Source organism: Lissotriton helveticus, chromosome 9, assembly GCF_964261635.1.
Source record: "Lissotriton helveticus chromosome 9, aLisHel1.1, whole genome shotgun sequence".
NCBI lineage: Eukaryota > Metazoa > Chordata > Amphibia > Caudata > Salamandridae > Lissotriton > Lissotriton helveticus.
The window spans coordinates 442,076,310-442,098,213 of record NC_136070.1 but is presented as its reverse complement, the minus strand read 5'-3'; the positions used below and the strand labels follow the sequence as shown (position 1 = coordinate 442,098,213).

Here is a 21,904-nt window from a genome sequence, read left to right as displayed (position 1 = left end):
ACTATGGCAAAAATAATGAAACCAGCTCCACTCTGCAGTAGGTTGCAAGTACTTGGGGCCACGGGGAACATTAGTAGTTGGGGTAAGGCAATCCATCCAGGCCTGAAGGGTGCCCACTAGCCCGGAGGTGCCCACTAGCCTGGAGCCCTGCGCAGAACTGCCAAAATGGCAGAATGGACCATCCAGCCCTGGACTCTGAGGGGCATTCAGCAGATACATTTCTTGACTTCTCTGCAATGTGGAATGCAATTCTAGGAACATGAATTGTCAGTCAGTCAGTCAGTCAAAGTACTTTATTTCGGTAACATACCATAAAAAGGCCATACATACACAATAAAAGCAACACAATAACAAAGGATAATACAAGTAAAACCTTTTGTTAAAATCACATACAAACAGTGCCTGCACATATTAAAAACATCAAGTAAAACACCGAGATGTCAGTATATAAAGTATCTAACATTTTATTAAAAATGTGTCACCTCCTAGAAAGTGGCCCTTGTGTACCTGTAGTTTCCACTTCTTTTGTGGACAGATGGGAGGTGCTTGCTCTGCCTGTGCCTCTTGAGGTTAAAAATGTGGAACTGAATAGCTGTTTGGAAGATGGCAAGTTGTTTAGATAACAGTAAAATACAAGATGTGAAGTAGCAGTAGAATGTTAGTTAATATGAAATAACTACCTTCGAGTGACTTCGATTGTAAAGTAGTCCATAAAAATGAGTGAATCCTGTTTGCAGCTTAGTTTCCTTAGACCCAACTGTGTACATGACCCCTTGGTATTTGCTGTACAGGTGGAAGCAGCAATCTACTACTTGGAAGCACATGAACAGATGTTGTCTGACGGAACGTTATTTTATAGCAGTAAACATTGAAAGAATTATTGCTGCAAAGACTAGTGACATTATATTTACATCACTGTGCCAGATTTGTTCTCGTTTGCATTTTGTAACTTCATTGCATAGCTTACTCAACTACAAATAGAATGGCGCCTCCAGGCACCCTGTAACAAAATCCATTCTGTTTGTTCAGGTTGACACAAAGAGCTTCAAAAATGCATCATGTTTCAGCTTCTACAGTTCATGTAACCTGGGGGTAGAAAAGATGAAATATTGTAAATTTAACCCCACAAAAATCTGTTCATGGGCAGCTACCCGTGGTTGTAATTTCATTGCATGAGTTGATCACATTATTCGAGGTTAAGGTTTGTTTATTTGTTAAAAGTACTTAATTACATGAACAGCAACATAGAGTTTACGAATATTAAAAGTTAACAATCCATGCAGAATAGAAAAAAGGACGTAGAAACGATGTAGACAAGCCAAACGTTTTAGTCTTTAAGGTGGGCATTGACAAAGCAAGTCTTTAAATATTTTCAAAGGGAGGTCGTGTTGGTTTGAGTCTAGTATATGTTGCCTAAGTTATTCCAACGTCTAGCCACATGTAGGGTGAAAGCTTGGTTAATTTTTAGGTCAAAGCCAACCAGACAGCAAAGGTGTTTGGTTGCGAAAATACTCCTGGGCATTCTGAAAGCTTCTCTGGGAATGCATTCCACCCAGAGCTTACCATTCGCTTTGTGGTTTGTAACTCACATGTTCGAGGCATGTGGGCTGCTGAATTCATATCTGTGCATAGATCGTCGCCTAGTGTTGGGTCCGGATGATTGCACATTGTTGTCCTGGAAGAGTCTTCGAAGTATCACGAGATAGGTGGCTCCTCCCTTGGACTACAGTGCGCATGGGCATCCTCTCCATCCCCAGATTGTTTTTTTCCGCCATTGGGTTCGGATGTACTTTCCAGAACTCCAAGTTCGATTTGAAATAAACTTGTCAAAAAGGCCAAAAGGCCTTCGGATTCGTCGGCATTGTTTTCGATCGGTACCCATAGGCTTTCTTCAACATTTGCTTGCACTCCGGTTGTCGAATCGGGCCGTTAGGCCTTCTCGACGCCACGTGGACCGACGGTCGATGGAACGAAGTCCATTCAAATATTGCCCGCAGTGCAACTCCAAGTTCCCGCACACAGATAAGCATCCTGTGTGCAACAAATGTTTATCACCGGAACATAATGAAGATAATTGCCTAGCTTGTGCCCAGTTCCGGTCCAAAAAGACGATCCGGAATCGGTGGGCGGCAAGGCAAGAAATGCAGAGGTCGGCACAGGAGCCCGACAATATCTTCGACGATGAGGAAGAACTAGTTGACGCCGAAGACTCGGATTTAGAGGAAGATCAATACTCCGAGCACGACTCAGAATATTATATCGACGAGGAAGAACAAATCGTCGATGTCAAAGAATACGATCAAGACATCGTAGCTGTTGAAGACGACTCCGATGACAACGGGGGGCAAACCGTGAGTACACCCCCCCCCCCCCCATACAGACACTACACCAGGGGTCTCCAACCTTTTCTGTAGTGAGAGCTACTGCTGATCCTTGAAAATCGTCGTGAGCTACTAAAGGCCAAGCAACTCGTGCATTTTTCGGACACACCTCCCACACCCTGCTTCATTGTCTTTAAGCTTACTGTGGTTTGAACAAAATACACATAGATCTATAGAGCTGTTCAAAGCTCTCAGCAGAGTGACAATCGTAACATAATAAAACTGTATCTCTATCACCTCATTCACCACACTGCTACGCGCTGCGTCCCATAACATGATAACGATAACTGCACTTTGGAGTTCATCAGGCAAGACAAAGAAACACTACCCACATTTGATCAAAAACCAAAGAAAACACTTCGAACTACCCACCCACACATGCCATAGCTTGCTAACAATTGGTAGGGTAAGTACTTCATTGCCACACATTAGTAAGCGCTTTAACAGATGGCTTCCCCTTTCTTCATTAGCAAAAAAAGTAAAACAAAGGGAGAAAAGTTATGTTACAAATTAATACATAAGATTTTCTTTCATGTCCGGGCCTTTGCAGATTATTGGAACAACAATTAATTAGCCGATATTTGGAAAGGTGGCAAACTTCATTTCATTATAAAGCACTTCACTCACTTTTATAACACATGCTTTTTAACTCTGCAAAGTCCATTTTCAGAAAATGCATGGTTCTGCAATGTTCAGCAACAGACTGTCTGCTTAGCCTTGAGTTCACTGCACAGTCCTATTCTACTTCCAGTAATAATATAGTAGCATGAAACATATGGCAATGTCCCTCAGCGCATACCTCAAACAGAAAGCTCCATAGTCCGATCAATAACAGGTTCTAGCCTGGAACGACCCTTTGTAATCCATTAAAAAAGGAATACAATACATTCATCCACCCTTATCACACTTCTGTTAAGTAGGACTCACCTACAAACAATACGAACACATGGAAAAACAGATAGCTGGATTATGTTTATATAAAACATCCTGAAAATAAGTATGAAAAATAAATAGCACACTGGTAGAAAACATTATTCTCATGGTATTTCCAATGGGCTCTCATCTCCCGGCCAGACCATAGGGAAAACTGATATTTCACAGACATTTCTGTGAGTATGCATAAAAAAGGCTGCATCATAGCTCCTATTTGCTTTAATTGAAAATGTCATTATTGAAGCAGAAGGCCCCTCGTTTAAACTGATATATTACTGAAATAAGAGAAATAAAGCATACTTATACATTAACAAATCTAATATACAGATCTAATTTATTAAAACGTACACATCATGAAATACTGAAAACGCTCCAAACAAGTGAGCATGAATTTGTTCCTTAAAAACAAAATGTTCAATTCGATCACACCTCGTGCACGCACACACACTCCAGATCACTACTGCATTCATCAGCCTGCTTTCCTCCTGCATAGGCCATGAGTTTCTAAATCAGTGTAATAAACATATACCATTAAAAGTACTTAACAAATCAATGTGTTTTGCGTAGCTGTGGTGCAGCAAAACACAGCTCCGTGTTACCAAGCAGAGCTGCCTTAGCACAAATGAAGAGTGTGGGAGACAGAGAGACTGGTAGTGAGACGGACAGAAAAGTGATGGGCCTGTTTTTGGAGGCATCGGGTCAGTACATGTAAATAGCTTTGATTTCAACATCGGTTGCCACTGCACTTTCAAACTGAAAGAAGATGTATTAAAGCACATTGGCAGCCGATGTTAAAATCAAAGGCCCTTGCATGCACTGAGCTGCTTTCACTGATTTCAACACGAAGGCATATTTAAAGCGTGCTGTAGTCAGTGAAAGCAGTTCAGTGCAGGCAAGAATCTTTGACTTTAACATTGCCTGTTACGTGGTAGCTGCTTAGTGCCTGCAAGTACCTTTGAGTTTAACATCGTCTGCCACCGTGCTTCATATCGGACTTCAGTAACAAATCACGGTGGCATACGATGTTAAACTCAAAGGGCCTTGCATGGACTAAGCCGCTTTTATTGACTTCCGCACAAAGACAAATTTAAACCGTGTTTAAGTCAGTTGAAGCAGTTCAGGGCAGGCAATTTAAATTTTTCTATTGGCTGCGACCGTGGCAGCAGCTCAATGCCCGCAAGGACCTTGGAATTTAATATCGGCTGCCACTGCGCTTTGTTACTGAAGGCAGATGTAAAGCGCGGTGGCAGCCGATGTTAAAATCAAAGGCCTTACAATACACTGTCTTAGCCGGTTTGAACAACTGTGATGCAATTAATTCAGGTGCACACTTACCAGTCCTGCGCACCTTCCCGGGAGGATGAGACAGTGATTTTGAAGTGCGGAGCCTGCCTGGCGCATGACTTGAGGAAGAACGTCACGATTTTTGGCCCGCCCCGCCCCAGCTAAGCTCTTGTCAGCTAATCAGAGCAGCTGACAAAGACAATGAAGGGATAAAAAATGAAATGTTTAAATGAAGTCTCTATAATTAGTAAGCAGCTCGAGCTACTCTCAGGGGGTCGGCGAGCTACCGGTAGCTCGCGATCGACCGGTTGGATACCCCTGCACTACACCAATATCAGAGACTCAGGTCGAGGCATCGCCAACAGGCCTTAGCCAAGATCTACATACTGGTTCTATAGCCCCACCATACCGCCCGGCTAAGAACATACAAAAGGAACCTTCTGAGACACGTAATCCAAGGCCGGTTCAATCGAAACCGAAAGTCATCGACACGACAGTCTTCGGACCGAACGTCGTCGAACCGAAGGTGATAAACCCAAAGGGCGCAGAGCCGAAGGCCACCGTTCCATATAAACCTTATAAGCCAAAGGCCTGCGAATCGACCAAATCGAGTTCGAGTGCCGAAAAAGTAAAAAAGGCAGTCGACTAAGGCAAAAGGGCTACGCCCAAGGCGGTCGTCGAACCGAAAGCGAAACCTAAGGTAGACCAACCGAAAGCGGTCGAGCCGAAGCCCATCGATCCGAAGAAGGGCATCGAGCCGAAGCCGCAGGCTCCGAGTACACCTCTACAGCCGAAAACAGTTGCTGAACCAACGAAAACAATCGGTCCGAAAAAAGCGGTGCAAGCTGTAAAAGACGTCGGACCGACGAAACCTGTCGGAAAGCCTCAAAAACCGATCCAGGCACCCAAAGCGGTCGAACCGATTAAAGGCATCGAACCGAAAAAGGTCAAACCTAAAACTACGGCGCCAAGGCAAAAGACTGTGGAAGAGGAGATCATCCATCCAGACGCCTCCACAGAACATCAGTCCAAGCTATATATTGACCCAAATACTGGGAAAGTGACTGTTTATTCAAAAAAGAAAAGACCAGTGCCTGCAGAAGACTTTTTTAGAATTCCACTCAAAAAGAAGAGAGACTGTGCAACCTCTCCTATTCTTTTCCAACCTATCTCTCCAGCTATGCCTACTACTCCATATGCACCCTACTCACCTGCACGCTCTAACTACAACCCAGATGAAGATCAGGACGCAGATGTGGGTTTTGGATATCCACAAAACCCATATGTAGACCCCAATTCACAACCATGGGGGGGGGGTGAGCCAGACACTGAGGGGGCTCTACCCATTACAGACCCAACTGTATACCCAGCTAAGCCATCACCCACAGAAGACACAGTGGCTTTTAACTCTTTAATAGATAGAGCAGCACTCTACCATAATGTAGACATGCATTCAGATGCTATAGAAGAAGATTTTCTATTTGATACGCTGGCAACATCAGAAATAAGTGTCAAAACACTCCCCATGTTAAAGGGCGTCCTAAAGCACGCAAATTACATATTCAAAGACACTGCTAGGGCACGTGTCATCAACCCTAGAATAGAGAAGAAATATAGGGCTGCACCAGTAGACCCTACTTACATCAGATGACAACTGCCCTTAGACTCATTGGTGGTATCCAACGCACGAAAGCGTGCTAATTCACAAACTACTGGAGAGGCTGCTCCTCCTGACAAGGAGTCTAAGATTTTAGACGCATCAGGCAAGAGAGCGGCAGCTCAAGCAGCAAACTCATGGAGAATAGCCAATACTCAGGCCTTGCTGGCCAGATATGACAGGGCACACTATGACAGTTTAGAAGAACTTCTCCAACACTTACCTGAGCCTTTCAAAGAGCAGGCGGATGAACTTATTCAGGAGGGAAAGCTCATCACCAATGCCTCCATTTAGTGTGCCCTACGCGCGGCAGATACAGCTGCCAGATCTATCAACACAAGCGTACTGCTTAGGAGGCACACATGGCTTCGCATATCTGGATTTAAGAGTGAAGTACAGGCCACAATTCTTAACCAGCCTATCAATCCAGATTTTTTGTTTGGTCCAGCAGTTGACTCAATTCTGGACAAAATGAAAAAGGACACGGAGACTGCAAAGTCCATGGGAGCTCTTCAGTCCCAACAACACAGAGGCTCCGTTTGTCGCTCCAACTACAGAGGAGGAGCACGAGGTAACACATCGCAGCAATCCTCCACATACAAAAGTAATACGCAATCCACATACAATAAAAACACAAACAGGGGTGGATACAGAGGAAATAATAACAAGGGCAGAGGTCGTGGAGGCAATGCCAATAGATCCTCCACTAACACCAAACAGTGACTTCTTGGCACTACCCCCAGACCATATAACACCGGTCGGGGGACGACTACAACAGTTCCTGCCAGTCTGGTTAAACATCACTACAGACAAGTGGGTCAGGCAAATTATCCAACATGGCTATTGCCTAGAACTCACGTCGCCACCACCCAACATACCACCCGTACACCGTCCAATGTCAAAGGAACATATAACATTACTGCAGCAAGAGGTCATCAGTATGCTGCAAAAGGGGCCCTAGAACCAGTCCCACTCAAACATCAAGGAACAGGAGTATACTCACTATACTTCCTCATTCCAAAAAAGGACGGTTCGCTCAGACCAATATTGGACCTCAGGCCCCTCAACCTGTTCATTTTATCAGAGCATTTTCACATGCTCACTCTGCAACAAGTCTTACCACTGCTGCGTCAGGGAGACTTCCTAGCAACTCTAGACCTCAAAGACGCATACTTTCATATACCAATACACCCTGCTCACAGAAAGTATCTGAGGTTTGCTATTCAAGGACAGCACTACCAGTTCAAAGTCCTACCATTCGGAGTAACAACAGCTCCACGGGTGTTCACTAAATGTCTAGCAACAGTGGCGGCACATCTCAGGAGACAACACATTCATGGTACCCATATCTGGACGAATTGCTAATACACGCGCCATCCGCCCAGCAATGTGCCAGCCACATGTCAAAGACCATTCATCTTCTGCACAGTCTAGGCTTCTCGCTAAACTACCCAAAGTCACACCTACAACCCTCCCACGTCCAACAGTACCTGGGAGCAACAATAGATACACTAGCAGCAAAGGCATACCCAAGTGCAGCATGGATCAACGGAATGCAAATGTTAATCCAAAGGTTCAAACCACAACACTCCTTGCCAGCTCGAGTGTTTATGCAACTAATAGGCATGATGGCCTCATGCATATTCATAGTCCCCCATGCCAGACTACACATGCGTCCGCTACAGGAGTGCCTAGCAGGGCAGTGGAACCAGGCTCAGGGAATTAAAAGACCTAGTGTTTGTGAACAGACGGGCATACAGTTCTCTGCATTGGTGGAATCCACAAAACCTTTGCAAAGGACAACTGTTCCAGGAGCCTATTCCACAAATCGTAATGACGGCGGACGCATCCCTGCTGGGATGGGGAGCCCATGTCATGCATTACACAGTCCAGGGTCTATGGAAAATACAACAAAAGAAGATGCACATCAATCTACTAGAGCTGATGGCGATCTTTCTCGCACTAAAAGCGTTCAAAAAACACTTATGCAACAAGACTGTGTTGATCCGGACGGACAACATGACAGCTATGTATTACATTCAGAAACAGGGAGGAACGCATTCCCCACAGCTATCACATCTAGCTCAAAGTGTGTGGAAATGGGCCATTCAAAGGAACATGTTCCTCATGGCGGAACACCTCCCAGGCAAAGACAATCAAATAGCCGACCTGCTCAGCAGGCACAGTCAACAGATGCACGAATGGGAGATTCACCCAAATGTGCTCCAACCATTCTTCCGGAAGTGGGGACACCCGGAGATGGATCTATTTGCCACAAGCGAAAACGCAAAATGCCAGTACTTTACCGTCAGGTTCCCACATCCGCAGTCGCAGGGCAATGCGATATGGATGAACTGGGCAGGCAGATTTGCGTACGCTTTTCCCCCAGCTCCACTAATACCGCTAGTGGCACGCAAAATGCGCCAACATTCGCTGACGCTAATCCTAGTTGCTCCCACATTGGCAAGGCAACCATGGTACACAACGTTCCTAGAACTGTCAGTGGTGCCTCATCAAAGACTGCGACTCACACCCAGCCTTCTAACTCGGAGCCATGGAGAAATCCAACACCCAGATCCACAACAGATGAACCTGGCGATCTGGCTCCTGAAATCCTAGAGTTTGGATACCTAAACTTGCCTCCAGACTGTATGAATATTATCAAAGAGGCAAGAAAACCCACTACAAGGGCATGTTATGCAGCAAAATGGAAACGTTTCGTCATTTACTGCAGAAACAATGACATAAACCATTAGATGCTTCTACACAAAACATCATTTGCTATCTCTTGCACCTACAACGCTGCAATTTAGCATACTAGCAGCTTATCTCCAAAACAGGCAACACCTTTCACTGTTTAGTGTGCCAGCAATTAAAGCATTTATGGAAGGACTTAAACGAGTAATTCCTCCAACGCACCCACCTTCACCAGTCTGGAATCTAAACATCGTTTTAACCAGACTTATGGGACCACCTTTTGAGCCACTACACTCATGCGAAATACAGTTTCTTACTTGGAAGGTGGCTTTCCTTATTGCCATTACTTCACTTAGAAGAGTTAGTGAGCTGCAAGCTCTAACTATTCAAGAACCATACATTCAAGTACATGCAAATAGAGTAGTTCTCAAAACAAACCCTAAATTCATGCCAAAAGTGGTATCCCATTTTCATATAAATCAGACAATAGAACTGCCAGTGTTCTTTCAAAATCCACAAACAGTAGCAGAGAGGACCTTGTATACGCTAATGTCAAGAGAGCTCTGATATACTATATAGATAGAACTAAGGCATTTCGAAAAACAAAACAGTTGTTTGTTGTTTTCTCACCGCAACACAAGGGTAACCCTATTTCAAAATCCGGTACAGCCAGATGGATCGTTAAGTGCATTCAGATATGTTATTTAAAAGCAAAACGCACATTAACAGTTCCCCCTAGGGCGCATTCTACACGCAAACTAGGGGCATCCATGGCTTTCCTAGGAAATATTCCTTTACACGAAATTTGTAGAGCAGCCACATTGTCAACCATACATACATTTACCAAACACTATTGTGTCGATGTACATTCCAAACAGCAAGCTGCTGTAGGACAGGCTGTTCTCAAGACTCTTTTTCAGACTGCTGCAGCTGGCACAGGCAACCACTGCTAGGGGAGATACTGCTATACATTCTATGCACAGATATGAATTCAGCAGCCCACATGCCTCGAACGGAATATGCTACTCACCAGTATGCATCTGTTCTTGGCATGTAGGGCTGCTGACATTCATATCGCCCACCCGCCTCCCCGGTGCCTGTCGCAGCTGTAGCATTCACTCTTTGCATGGATATCTCTTACTGTACTATACTCCATCTCTGCCACAATGGCAAAAAACAATCTGGGGATGGAGAGGATGCCCATGCGCACTGTAGTCCAAGGGAGGAGCCACCTATCTCGTGATACTTCGAAGACTCTTCCAGGACAACAATGTGCAATCATCCGGACCCAACACTAGGCGGCGATCTATGCACAGATATGAATGTCAGCAGCCCTACATGCCAAGAACAGATGCATACTGGTAAGAAGCATTTTCCTTTCTAGCTTTCTGTTTTCTGGTTTTATTTGTTTTAGACTGTCCAGCTTGTCTTTGTCCCTCCTGTGGTGCAATTTTTATTCACCTTTGCTCCCTGTATAATGCGAGTCCTCCTTTCTGTTAACAGCCCTTTTCATTTTGTTCTTTTCTTGTCACATTTGCTGTGCGTTCAAAGGCAGTGGTTAAATGTCGGCTTGGGCTTGCAGGGAGCTTGGTGTTTACTTTTCTTTCCCTCTGACTTCAAAGTGAGAGGATTTATGTGACAATGTTGCTAGGTGATGGGAAAGAAACGTTTTTTTCCTAGCACACAACAAAATGTAAATGCCTGGAAATGAACTGTGAAAATATTTCAGAATGCATAAGAGTTAGGAAAGCACAGATGAGCCATTTCTTTTTGTAATTCGTAAGTGTGGTGATAACAAATATTTTAATACGATCCAAACAAATCAGTACACTTGGTGATGCCATTTTCACGCATTATCATTTGTGGATTGTATAGTTTTATCAGTAAAACTGTATGTGCAAAAGTAATGGTCATTTTGATTGAACATGTATTGTCTGTAATGGCAGTGTGCTACCACACCATGCATGCCCCACTCTACTCCCATCCACTCGGTACCACTCCACTCTACGACACTATACCGTTTCACTCAGGACACTATACCTTACGCCACTCTACAATACTCTTTGTAGGCCGCTTGACGATATTCTACTCTATGGCCCGCTATACCACTTCACTCTACGCTACCCTACTCTATGGCACTCTATACCACTTGATTTTAGGCCACTTTACGATGCTACACTCTAGGGCACACTATACCACTACATTCTAGACCACTCTACATCACTCTGCTCTGATTCTCCCTGCGTTTAAGGATTAGAGGGGCCCCTTAGCACTGACAAGGGAGTAGGGCACTTATACAGTGAAAGAAAGAAGATCCCTTGGGGTAAATCCTATTCAAGATAGACCTCAATGTTCACACATCACACACTCCTATATATTTCATATTCACACCTACTTCCATTGGACCACATGTAAAAGGGAAAGCAACATACACAAGGTGTAAAAAATATATCACATATAGTTATTGTTTGTTTGTATACAAAATATTATAATTAAAAAACACATTCATTCATACAATTCATAGCACAAAGACAATTTCTTTAAAAAAAAGGTTGTAAACACATTAGAAATCACTCTCTATAAGCATGAAAACATCAAGAGTACTAACACCACAGCGAAGCACACACCGGTGACGAGGGGGGGGGGGTTCCAGTCAGGGGGGGGGGGAGTTGGGACCCCATAGTTTTATTGGGATATGTTCCTTGATACAAGACTGCTCACTGCATTACGGTAATTGTATGGTACAGCATACAAGGGATAGGGGGTTGGGCGCCTTTGTGGGGGCTAGATTATTGCATTGGTTGGAGGAAGATGTGATATTGTATGCAGATTGTATACAACCCAATAAAATACGTTTAAAAAAAAAAATGAAAACATCAAGACATCAAGAGTAAAACACTAACAGCTAGACGAAGAAATTGGTCTTAACATTCTAAACCTCCGTCATAACATAATATTACAAGCCTGGGAATATGCCATCTACAGTTAGCCGCCTTTCACCAGTGCTAAAGGACAGAATGGTGTATCAAAATGTAGCATTGACGCGTTTCGATGGTTTTTTGTCTTATTAGTCCATCTTTATCAAGACCTCTATTTTGTGCACTTTTTCTTATGTTGAAGGTTTTCATACAATCACCTATAATGAGATACGGTCAATGTTATTTTTATTCTCTAACTCCACATGGTAAAATACATCTGAGGCCCCATTGCGACCCATTTGTCTTTTCGCATACAAATTGCACCAAATTTACTGTGGCACTCAATTTGGGCTAAGGAAGAGCCAGCCCTTAATCGCGCAATTATTTGAGATTGTTTTAAATCTGATTACATGCTGAAGATGCCTTGGCTCAGCTACATAAAAAAACAGTTGGAGTCATTGGGGCTAGCGGATTGTTTTTATAATCCAAATAGATCCCAAAAAATTAATTGAAAAAGGATCACTTGACCTGTCTAAAGTCATCTAGTGAGCACCTAGAGATGGTAAAAAAAGAGAGTCTCTGAACACTCGCTTCTAGTACGCTCTCCTTTTACTTCAGTCATACTAAATTGTTTTATCTGATCAGATTCAGGTTTGGCATCTCACACTTTTTTGTCTCTTATCCCCGCAAAGCCTATTGTGATGCTAAACTGGATCTGTGCCCCTGTGATTCTAAGTCTACACAGAGTATGCTTAATTTTTTCTTCTTTTGTCAACTCTATATCAAGCCATGGCATGATTTTAATATTCCTCTTTTAAAGTTTTTAAACATTAGGAAGTGCCGGCCAGATTTATATTGTCTCCAGCTGTTAAATGATTAATTCACTTGTTTAATGATTTACAGATACATTTCTGCAGCCATTTGTTTGTATAATATTGTTGGGAAATGATCTTCTTTGTGCTGTTTTAATGATTCATCTTTGGATTGTATGGCCCCCGGGACGGGGGTTCCTCATGAAGTTTATTATATATTGTTTCCAGTTTATGCTGCTATTTTGTAGCAATACCAATCTATTGAATTACTCCTATTACATCTTGACTTGAATTACTACTGTTTTAAAGTATACTATCTATTGTCTGTATCAGATTTTCAAGTCATGATTTTTAAAAATATTTTTATGATACATTCTTTTATGGCTGCAAGTCAGCCTAATAAAGATATTTGACTGACTGACTGAAATCACATCCATGTATTCAATAGAACTGCCTCAGTTTAGGAAATAATTGAAGACTAAGCTTCACAAAAACACTACATTGTGAGACAGTAAAAGTCCACCTTTGCTTTTGGACATGTTAGAAACCAGCCACCCATCCTGTTTATTATAGGCTGACTGTGTCTGCCTTTAAATGTGTACAATATTGTGCTGCGTTTTGGCTAGGTTCACTCTAGATAGATACCAATAGCATGCATGCATACATTTCATGAGTTTAGATCCCTGTCTGTGCTGATTCGTGGGCTGAATGTCTTTTGCTTAAATCAGCCACGGTACCAAGTAAATGGGCCAGAAAATCAGATTAATTTGTATAGGTTTATTTGTTGTCCTACTGGTTTACATGCAGTTTTTCTTAACTGAATCAAATTTAGAAAAAAAAAATATCCAGGTACCCTTGTATATTGTGTGAAAATACTTGGATTGCTCTCTTAATTTGGAAGAATTTATGTCTGAGAAAATGCCTCTGAGGCAGAGACCTCGCTGCCGTATTGTTATCCGTGTTGGTAGAATTTGCCTTTGAACTTGTTATTACCAAATTATCCAGGTGACACAGTGAGGAAACAAAACGAATTGTACAATTCTTCAGTTTCTGCATTCCACGAGAGCTTTAGATCGAGGAAGTTTGCTGCAGCATCAATCAACTGCAGCAAACCATGGGAAAGGCTATTTTACAATAATACTGGTGCTTTAACTCTGTGACTCCAAGCAAAACCTTGAATATTTGCATAGTCAATTGGTGTTAAACAATCAATAGTGAGTTTTTGCATTCATTAATCTTGTATGACCCGCATGTTTTGCATTAACTGGAATAGATAGTCTAATCTGGACTTGTTCGACTTTTATTTCAGTTGTGCGTGCACATAAAACAATATCTGGGCCGCCTTTCTCTTTCTCTCTCCATGTTATGAAGGACAGCGTGAAGGGTATAGAGCGTCAATTCTAGCATGACCGATCACGTTTTCAGACAAACTTTGAACCATGTCGTGATCTTGCTTAGATGCGTCTTTTATCTGCTTGAGCATTACATTTGTTTTTGTGAAGATGCTTTCATGTCCAGTATTGTCAGCATTAATACACAAAACAATAGCATGGGATTATCCCGTCCCTGATTTGATTAGATTGATTAGGACCAATAGCTCTCCTGTAGAATTGAGTAATACACCCAAGAGTGGTCAGAAACAGCAGCTGCTAGAAAGGTGGGTGCAGATGGACTTACGGTATGGGTGTGTCTTCTGGATGCGGTGCTACATCCCGAAGCCTAATCCATTGCTTCCTCTGGAGATGACCGATGCGCTAGTGCACCTATAACCAAAACCGAGAGGGAGGGATTGTGCCTACAGTTTACGGGATCACCTTACCTGAGGCTAGATGATGCTTCTGCATTGTAGCACCTCCTTGTGGTACGTAAACTGTGACTCAGGGAACCACCATGCACGAGGTGACTAGTGTCATGCAAGGAAATTGAAAGTTGAAGCAGTCAGAATTACACTGCTCCAAATATCATGTAAGCGCTGAATGCCTACAGGAAGCACCTGTCAACATAGCAGAACACTAATCAAACTAGAGGCTAGACCTTCACCCCCACCCAAACCGATTTGAGTCAAATGAGTATACCCCACATGTGCATTCACAGAAGCGGAATTGGTATTGGCTCTGAGACAGGCCAGGAGTTCCCATAACAGAGTAATCATGTAAATGCTCTCTTCCCTCAAAGAGCAAGTTGTTGAGTGAGATCCTAATGAAAACTACTCTAAAAATCTAGCTTTTTTGTGCACCATATTGCATATGGAAGTATGCTATTTTTGTAAGCTTGTGTTGAAGAAAATATTAGCAAAAAGATTTCCAATCAAGAAACAAACTGCCTACTTGAATCACAGCTTTATTTAATAAACAGTAAACACATTTGTATTCAGTACATCAAAGTGTTTCTGCACTCCTTGCCATTGTCTCCCTAAGGTGATATTGCATTACCATTCGAAACAGGATAGGGTTTTGCTTCTTCATTTGCTCAGGCTACATAAAAGACTCTGTGAAAGGGATCCTCGTAGACCTGATGCGACAACACCTTTGAAATATTGTGATGGATTGAGAGTAGAAGCGAGTCTCAGAAACCCTTACTACTTAGTCGCGAGAAGTCACTCTGAATCCTCCTTAACAGTAGTAGGCATTGTGCCATGAGTTGCAAGGAAAATCTATCCGTAGTGGAAAATCAATCCTCAGAGAAGAAATCGAACACCTGGGAGCATGTCCAATCTTCACACATTCTTTACAAATTATAATGTTAACTCAAGTTCTAGGACTGCGTGAAGCAAAAATCCCAAGTGATCTGATTGTGTGTGTGTGGTGAGTAGCTAAAATAACGCAGGTTTTTTTTGCTTTCATATGCTTCAAGTTGTGCTTTAGTCCGAAATTTGCAATGTCACAAGTACTAGAGTACAAAGAAACAACCCGGACGGGATGGGTAACTTGCAGCTGAAATGACAGGAGGCCATTGGTCGGGCTGTATCGAAGCAGAATCTCGTGTGTGTCTGTCTGTCGCCTTATTAATGACCTTTTAGATGAAAAGAAGTTGTAACTTAGCTGGGAATGTTCATCCACTCCCAGTACCCTGAAAACGTGTAGAGCATTAGTAGTCGGTACACGGCTCCTATTAGAAAGGCCATGCAACTGCGGTGTTGCGGATAACAGTGGCTTGTAGTGGGTGCATGAAAATATAGATGTGGATATACCTTGCACTATTACATGGTCTTTCAAATGTATACTTGGAGGAAATACTTAATATGTGGATCCGGAGAAAAAGCAGGCATCGAAGTGACATGCTTTTTTAGTCTTTCAGTTTATCACATTGCCTCTCTAAACTCATTCGAAGTTATCCCACTGAGACAGGGAAGCCCCCCACCCCTCCTAGTTATCAATGACATATGTATCAGTTTGGAGCTGTTGGAGAGTCAATTGATGGGCCAGGTGTTCAAGAGTGGGGTTTTGCGTGCTTGGTCGTTGTTTAGGCCCAGTGACTGTGGATAATTGTTTTTCTACTTGTATGAATTGAATAGGTACTCCATATCTTTACAAAGCTATGATCCCAAACAAACAATTTATTGTGGTCCCAAATTCATAATGACAAAAAGCTTACATCTGCTTTGCACAAAGGTGAGCAGATGAAGGAACTGAGCACTGGAATAAACACCAGGATAGCTAGCTATCTGGAACAGGTCTGCCAGAGGGATTGAGACTGAGGCATCATGAAATCCAGGTAGGGTAATCCTGGCTTCTAAGGACTTCAAGATTTTACGGAAGAATGGTCAAATGCAGAGGTTAAATGCGTAATCCAATTCTTGTGAACCTCCAAATGAGTAATGTTAGACAAACATTGCGACGAAAATTTTCACTGTTCACCCTGCGGATCTACCCCTTTTCTGCTAAAAAATATTCTATTACCACAATGTAATTTTTTTAATTGAAATATAACTTTGTATTTTTTCCTCTGACTGATACGTTTTGCTCCTAGTTGGGGCAGTTCTACTTTTTAGACAAAGGGTCTATTAATACATGTTTTTAGGTTCACCTGGACATCATAAATATTCATTCACCCTTGTTACTGGTCTCCCCTTTTGCCTACTTTTATGACCCCTTTTAATACCTGTTCTTGATTTTCACTTTAGTGCAGGGGTTGGGGTGGCTGTCCGTTGTCATTTACTTTGAAAGAAGGCTGTAATCTGGACACACTACCACCCCGGAGCGTAAAATACTATTTGCAAGTCCAAGGCTACCTTCTTTTCTGAAGCACAGGTCCTTAGCGGTACTAGCCAGTGTCACTCCATTCACTAAAGTGGCTGCATTCTTACCTGGTCAACAGGAGGCGTTGATCAGGTGAGACTATGGCTAAATTAAACAGCAAAACGTGCAATTTCTTGCGGTCTCTGGCCTGCTTGCAATCAGATGTTATGAATTACCTTGCTGTTAACAAAGGCAGAAGAAAAACAATATTCAGGTGCATTGGGAGCAAATTCAAGTGAACAGTAGAAAAGTGCTCCATCGCCTAAGATTGGAACACGATTCGTGAGACCTTAGCCTAAAGCTGATCGTGCTAAGACAATGCTGTCGACCTCACTGTGCCTCGCCACTTCTAACTGCCATCAAAGGAAGCCTCAGCTCAGCTCTTGCTGAGACCATTTTCCGTCACCTAGTGACGCACTGGATAGTCCTAAAAATAATATTTTTGAGTGATGCATTGTGCTCAGTTTCCCTGTTCTATCACCGTAGGGACAGCGATGACTAATTTTGTTTTTTAGGCTCTGCATGAGTTTTTGTGATTAGGATGGCTCCTCCCCCATCCCTTTGTGTCTATTACAATCCTTAATTTGTGCTTCTTTATTTTTATCGTTCTCGCTTTTAAACAAATGGTGCTGCTTGTGTGTGTTTGTGGATGTGATCTGTTGTTTTTTCATTTTTGTGAACAGTGACAGTGGTGTGAGAAGCTCATCTGGAGCTTGGGTTCAGCATTACATGACGGGGTGATTATGAAACTAGGTTTCAAATTCACAGGGCTCGCACAATGAGACCATTTTCAAGATGTACATGCTTGTGCTTGCAGTTTGGCAACATATCGTCCCATTGGAGTGGTTTATCGGAAGTTGTTGTAACCACGCCTTTTTTTTAACCTTCAACTTAACTTTTCGACTGGCCCAAAGAACAGAATACCCATTGTTAGTTAAGTGACTGAAGTCCGGGAGAAAATCGCTCCATCTCTCAGCGGCACTTAGTGAAAATGCATTCTTTCCGTCCCTCCTTTTGTACGAGATGAATACACTGGTTTAGGAGATGTTTTTTGCCTTTGTGTTGTGTCTTCTTCTAAACAATCCGATGGAGGTAATTTGCACCTATTTCTACCAAGGTGATATTTTATCGGGGAGCCAGCAGTACATTCCCTTTGTCCATCACCTTAATCTTACACTCGCTGGCGGCATTTTATATCTGGGCTTGTAAACTGGCTTCAACAAGTTTGCGGCCAGGCCCACGTGTTTATGCTGCTGTTGATGTTAAACCCACAGCTAGAGTAAAGTTCTTGGAAGTTCCTTTTCATTTCATGTCCTAGTGTGCAGGTGGCCTCGTATGAAATTAACATGGTGGGTATTGTTACTCTTGTGATAAACCGACATCCTTGGCTTGCGCAGAGCTGTACAAGTTGTGGGTGAAGGTTACTAACGGTAAGATTCGGTTACGTTTGTACAGAGATGTCAGCCATTACAATTCACATTTCCTTCCAGCTGCATGTTTCCACGTTGGGATGGCTAAACGCATCAGTTTAACACCACTGTTGAATATGGACAGATGTGCCTCAACAGTATAAAACATGATTGATGTCTCCTATCTTCACACATTCCAGCGTAAAGAAGTGACTCTTTTCTTATACACCACTTTCTTTCATCAACAGTACTGTGTTTTTTCAGAGTTAAGTGTGCTTACCAAAAGCAGTGCCTTGCCAAGTGGAGTTCCCCAGGAGTCCCATTTAATCCCCACATTGTTTAATATTTATGTGATGCCCAAGCAGCGCTGTTTAAATCATTCTGCTTAAAAAAAAAATGTTTTTCACTTCCTATGCCAACTATACCCAAATTACTGTTTCCTTCTCCAACCCTCTTCATAACACCATCCAAAGATTTCCAAATTGCATGCTATCTATTAGTGATTGGATGGACTGTAACTGCCTCAAATTAAATTCCAGCAAGACGGAGGTTCTACTCTTGGGAAGGATACTTCCTTCTGGATGCCATCTTGTTGGCTTTCGAAGTTAGGAACCTCACCTACACCAGCTAGCAAAGTTAAGAATTTGGGTATCTTAATGGATAACAGACTTGTGTTCGGTGATCAAGTGAATGCCACTATATCTGCATCCTTTTACACTCTCAAGATAATCAAAAAACCTGCAGTTCATCCCCTCAACGCTACAAACATCTGTAGTAACTTATTTAAGCCAAATTTGAGTTTTGTATTAGTTAAATATCAGCTTATGTTTGCAATATGCTAACAAGCTGGAAGTTCTCCAAAATGCAGCAGCCAGGCTGCTATTGGGAATTCATAAAACTCAGTCAGCCAATCCCGCCTTACGGAAGCTACATTGGCTTACAGTAATACATAAAGTGAGTTTCAAGACCTTGTGCATCACCAATAGGGCCTTACACTACTCCGATGGTACCACCCAGAAAAGTTGCTATGCTCAAGCTCTGCCTTGAATGTTTTTGTCCCTAAGTTTGGGCTTTCTGTTTGGGGTGGAAGGAGTTTCTCAGTAGGGGCCTCCAAACTATTGAACTCCCTCTCCACGCACATCCAGTCCTTGCCTGACCTACTGACTTTTAGAAAGGTTCTCAAAACCTGTCTTTTAATAATTAATGGGCATGCACTTCTCCTGGCAAGACCAAGATGCCTCCGTGTAATTTTTGCGCTTTACAAAAACTTTTTAACATAGCATTAAAAGATGATACCCTACATCAAGGGCACCAGCTTTTTGTAACCAAGGGAAAATCTAAATCTCAGACTTTACATTTTATTGGTCACATATTTACTTTGCAGAATCAAATTTATGAATAATTTGGGGACTTGTTCTTGACAGCACCTTTCCAAATGAGGATGAGCAGTGGGTGAAAATTGAATTGCATCAGGCTGAATATATATCTCTGTGATGATCTTCCACTTCTATGATCTTCACGTTCGCAAATTGGCAATCCTTTCTGGCTGCGATCATTATTTTACTGCATAACTCTTTGCTGAGAAAGTTGTTTCATGTGACCCTCACCCATGTCTTCTTTATGACTTGCCCCTCTGCCCTTCTTAGGGATCCCTTCTGGATCCCTAAAAAGTGCAGAGGGGAAATCTGGCATCTCCAGTGTCTTAAATATTTTCAAAGAGGACGCTTCTAGGCTGTGCTGTGTCACAATTCGTTACTATATTGCTCCCCTATCCTCTCTGATGTTTCTCCAATTGAACTGGCAGACGTGATTGGAGTATGCGCCATGTACCCATTTACTCCAGCAGCTACTCAAGTCAGAGGGGTAAAAGGAAGAATTTCATAGCATGTTCTCCACTAATTTATGACCACACCTGCCAGGATCTTATGGCAGGATCTCCTGCATGAGATGATCTCAAGCGTACTGAACTAAGGGAGGGAGCATGGAACACTACTCTAAGGAGGATTACCTGTTGCTCAGTAATTGTCCAGTTAGCAAATTCTTCTTACAAAATACTTAGTATAGGTATATACTTTATGCCAGACAGCTGCTCCCGCATTTACCAAATAGGTGTTGGTGAGGAGCAAAGGACATATAATTTGTGTATTGTCCAGACATTTAGGACAGATGTGTTTGAAAGGAACATCTCACTTCATCTCGAAACAGAAATTCTACTTTTGGTTGACTCATTCCACGATGGCTACCCAGAGTCTGCCTCTGTGGTAACAACATAAATGATGGCTGCTGGGATGGTCATGGTTTCCAAATGTAAGCCCATTTTACGATCTGTGTGAAATGAATGGGATGTGCTAACCAAACACTTTACCAGATAAATTGCTCTACAGCCCAAGAAACGAGAGTTTTGTATGATTATAAGATCCTTACTCAGTCGCCGTGCTCTCTTATTTGACATTGAAGGAGTCCTATATAACCTGTCACCGGGCGGGAGAGAGTCTCCGGAAGAAAACAAGCACAGTACTGTAACATATGGTGGAGGCCAAGCAGTATAGTAGAATAAAAGATGGGAGAGCAAACCAACTCATGGCCTCATAAACACCATAGAAATTATAGCACTATTACAATCTGTTCAAAAGCGCAGACGCAGAAGCAAGATCTTTGGAGAAGAGTGGGCACCTATGATCGAAAAGTACAACATCACTCGGGCGTGGACGTCTGAGGTCAGAAGAGTACTTTAAGACACTGAGAAATGTGGGAGCACAGCACAGTGTGAGAAGAGAAGGGAATGCAAAGGTGAGGAGAGGAAAGCTTACTAGGACGTGCAGTGGGGGAATACTGAAGAAATTAACACCGAAGTAGTCTGAGAGGATAGAGATCACATGAGTAGAAGAAACTGCTTGGAGGGACACATGTCGTGCACCATGGAAAAGGGGCAGCGATTGACAGGCTGGAAAAATAGCTAACTGAAAACAGTTCCCCATATATGATAGTCCCCTTAGATGGCGATTTTTTTTTCTCTCTGTATGGGTTATGTTTTTTTTTTTAAATGGCAGAGGACTGGTATGTCTGAGTACACCTATGCATTTCTTCAAAGTAGTCTCTAGACCCGAAAGAATCAGCTGTATCAGATCTGTCACTGTCCCTTAATATTTGAACCGGCAATACATCAACTGTTTCATATCCTGAGCGAACCTCATGAGTACATCATGCAAATGGTACACAAAGAGTTTGGATATTTGTCCCAACTGAGGATGCCCAGCTGACCACAGCAAAAATTGAAGCCATGATTTAGTCAAAGGCTCAGTTGATAACTGCTGCCATCATGCTTTCCACTTAGCTTTTCCGGGACCGCAGAGACTGAATACCATCCATCTAGAGAATCACGAACTTTACCTGCCTACATAACTAAATTCTGCTTTGAAAAAGCCCGCTGCCAATAGGCCACTAGGTCGAAACACGTGTCGGCTGCCTTTTTCATGTATGGAATAACAAATAAAGACCACACACGTAAAACCATGTAGGAACGTTTGATAATCGTTTTGTACTAACGTTGACAAATCGAGAGGGCACAATCCTCC

At 42.6% G+C, this 21,904-nt stretch overlaps 1 protein-coding gene and 1 long non-coding RNA gene across 4 annotated transcripts in view; one reads left to right on the top strand and one right to left on the bottom strand.

Moving 5' to 3' along the window:
* Positions 1-21,904, top strand: part of PPP1R13B (protein phosphatase 1 regulatory subunit 13B) — a 461,790-nt gene that overhangs the window by 41,833 nt on the left and 398,053 nt on the right. The gene's annotated exons all lie outside the window — the stretch shown is intronic.
* LOC144782781 (uncharacterized) overlaps positions 289-21,904 on the bottom strand; it is a 41,817-nt gene continuing 20,201 nt past the window's right edge. Inside the window, exon 3 of the long non-coding RNA XR_013601258.1 lies at positions 289-1,086. This is a non-coding gene — a long non-coding RNA (uncharacterized LOC144782781). The remainder of the gene's footprint in view (positions 1,087-21,904) is intronic.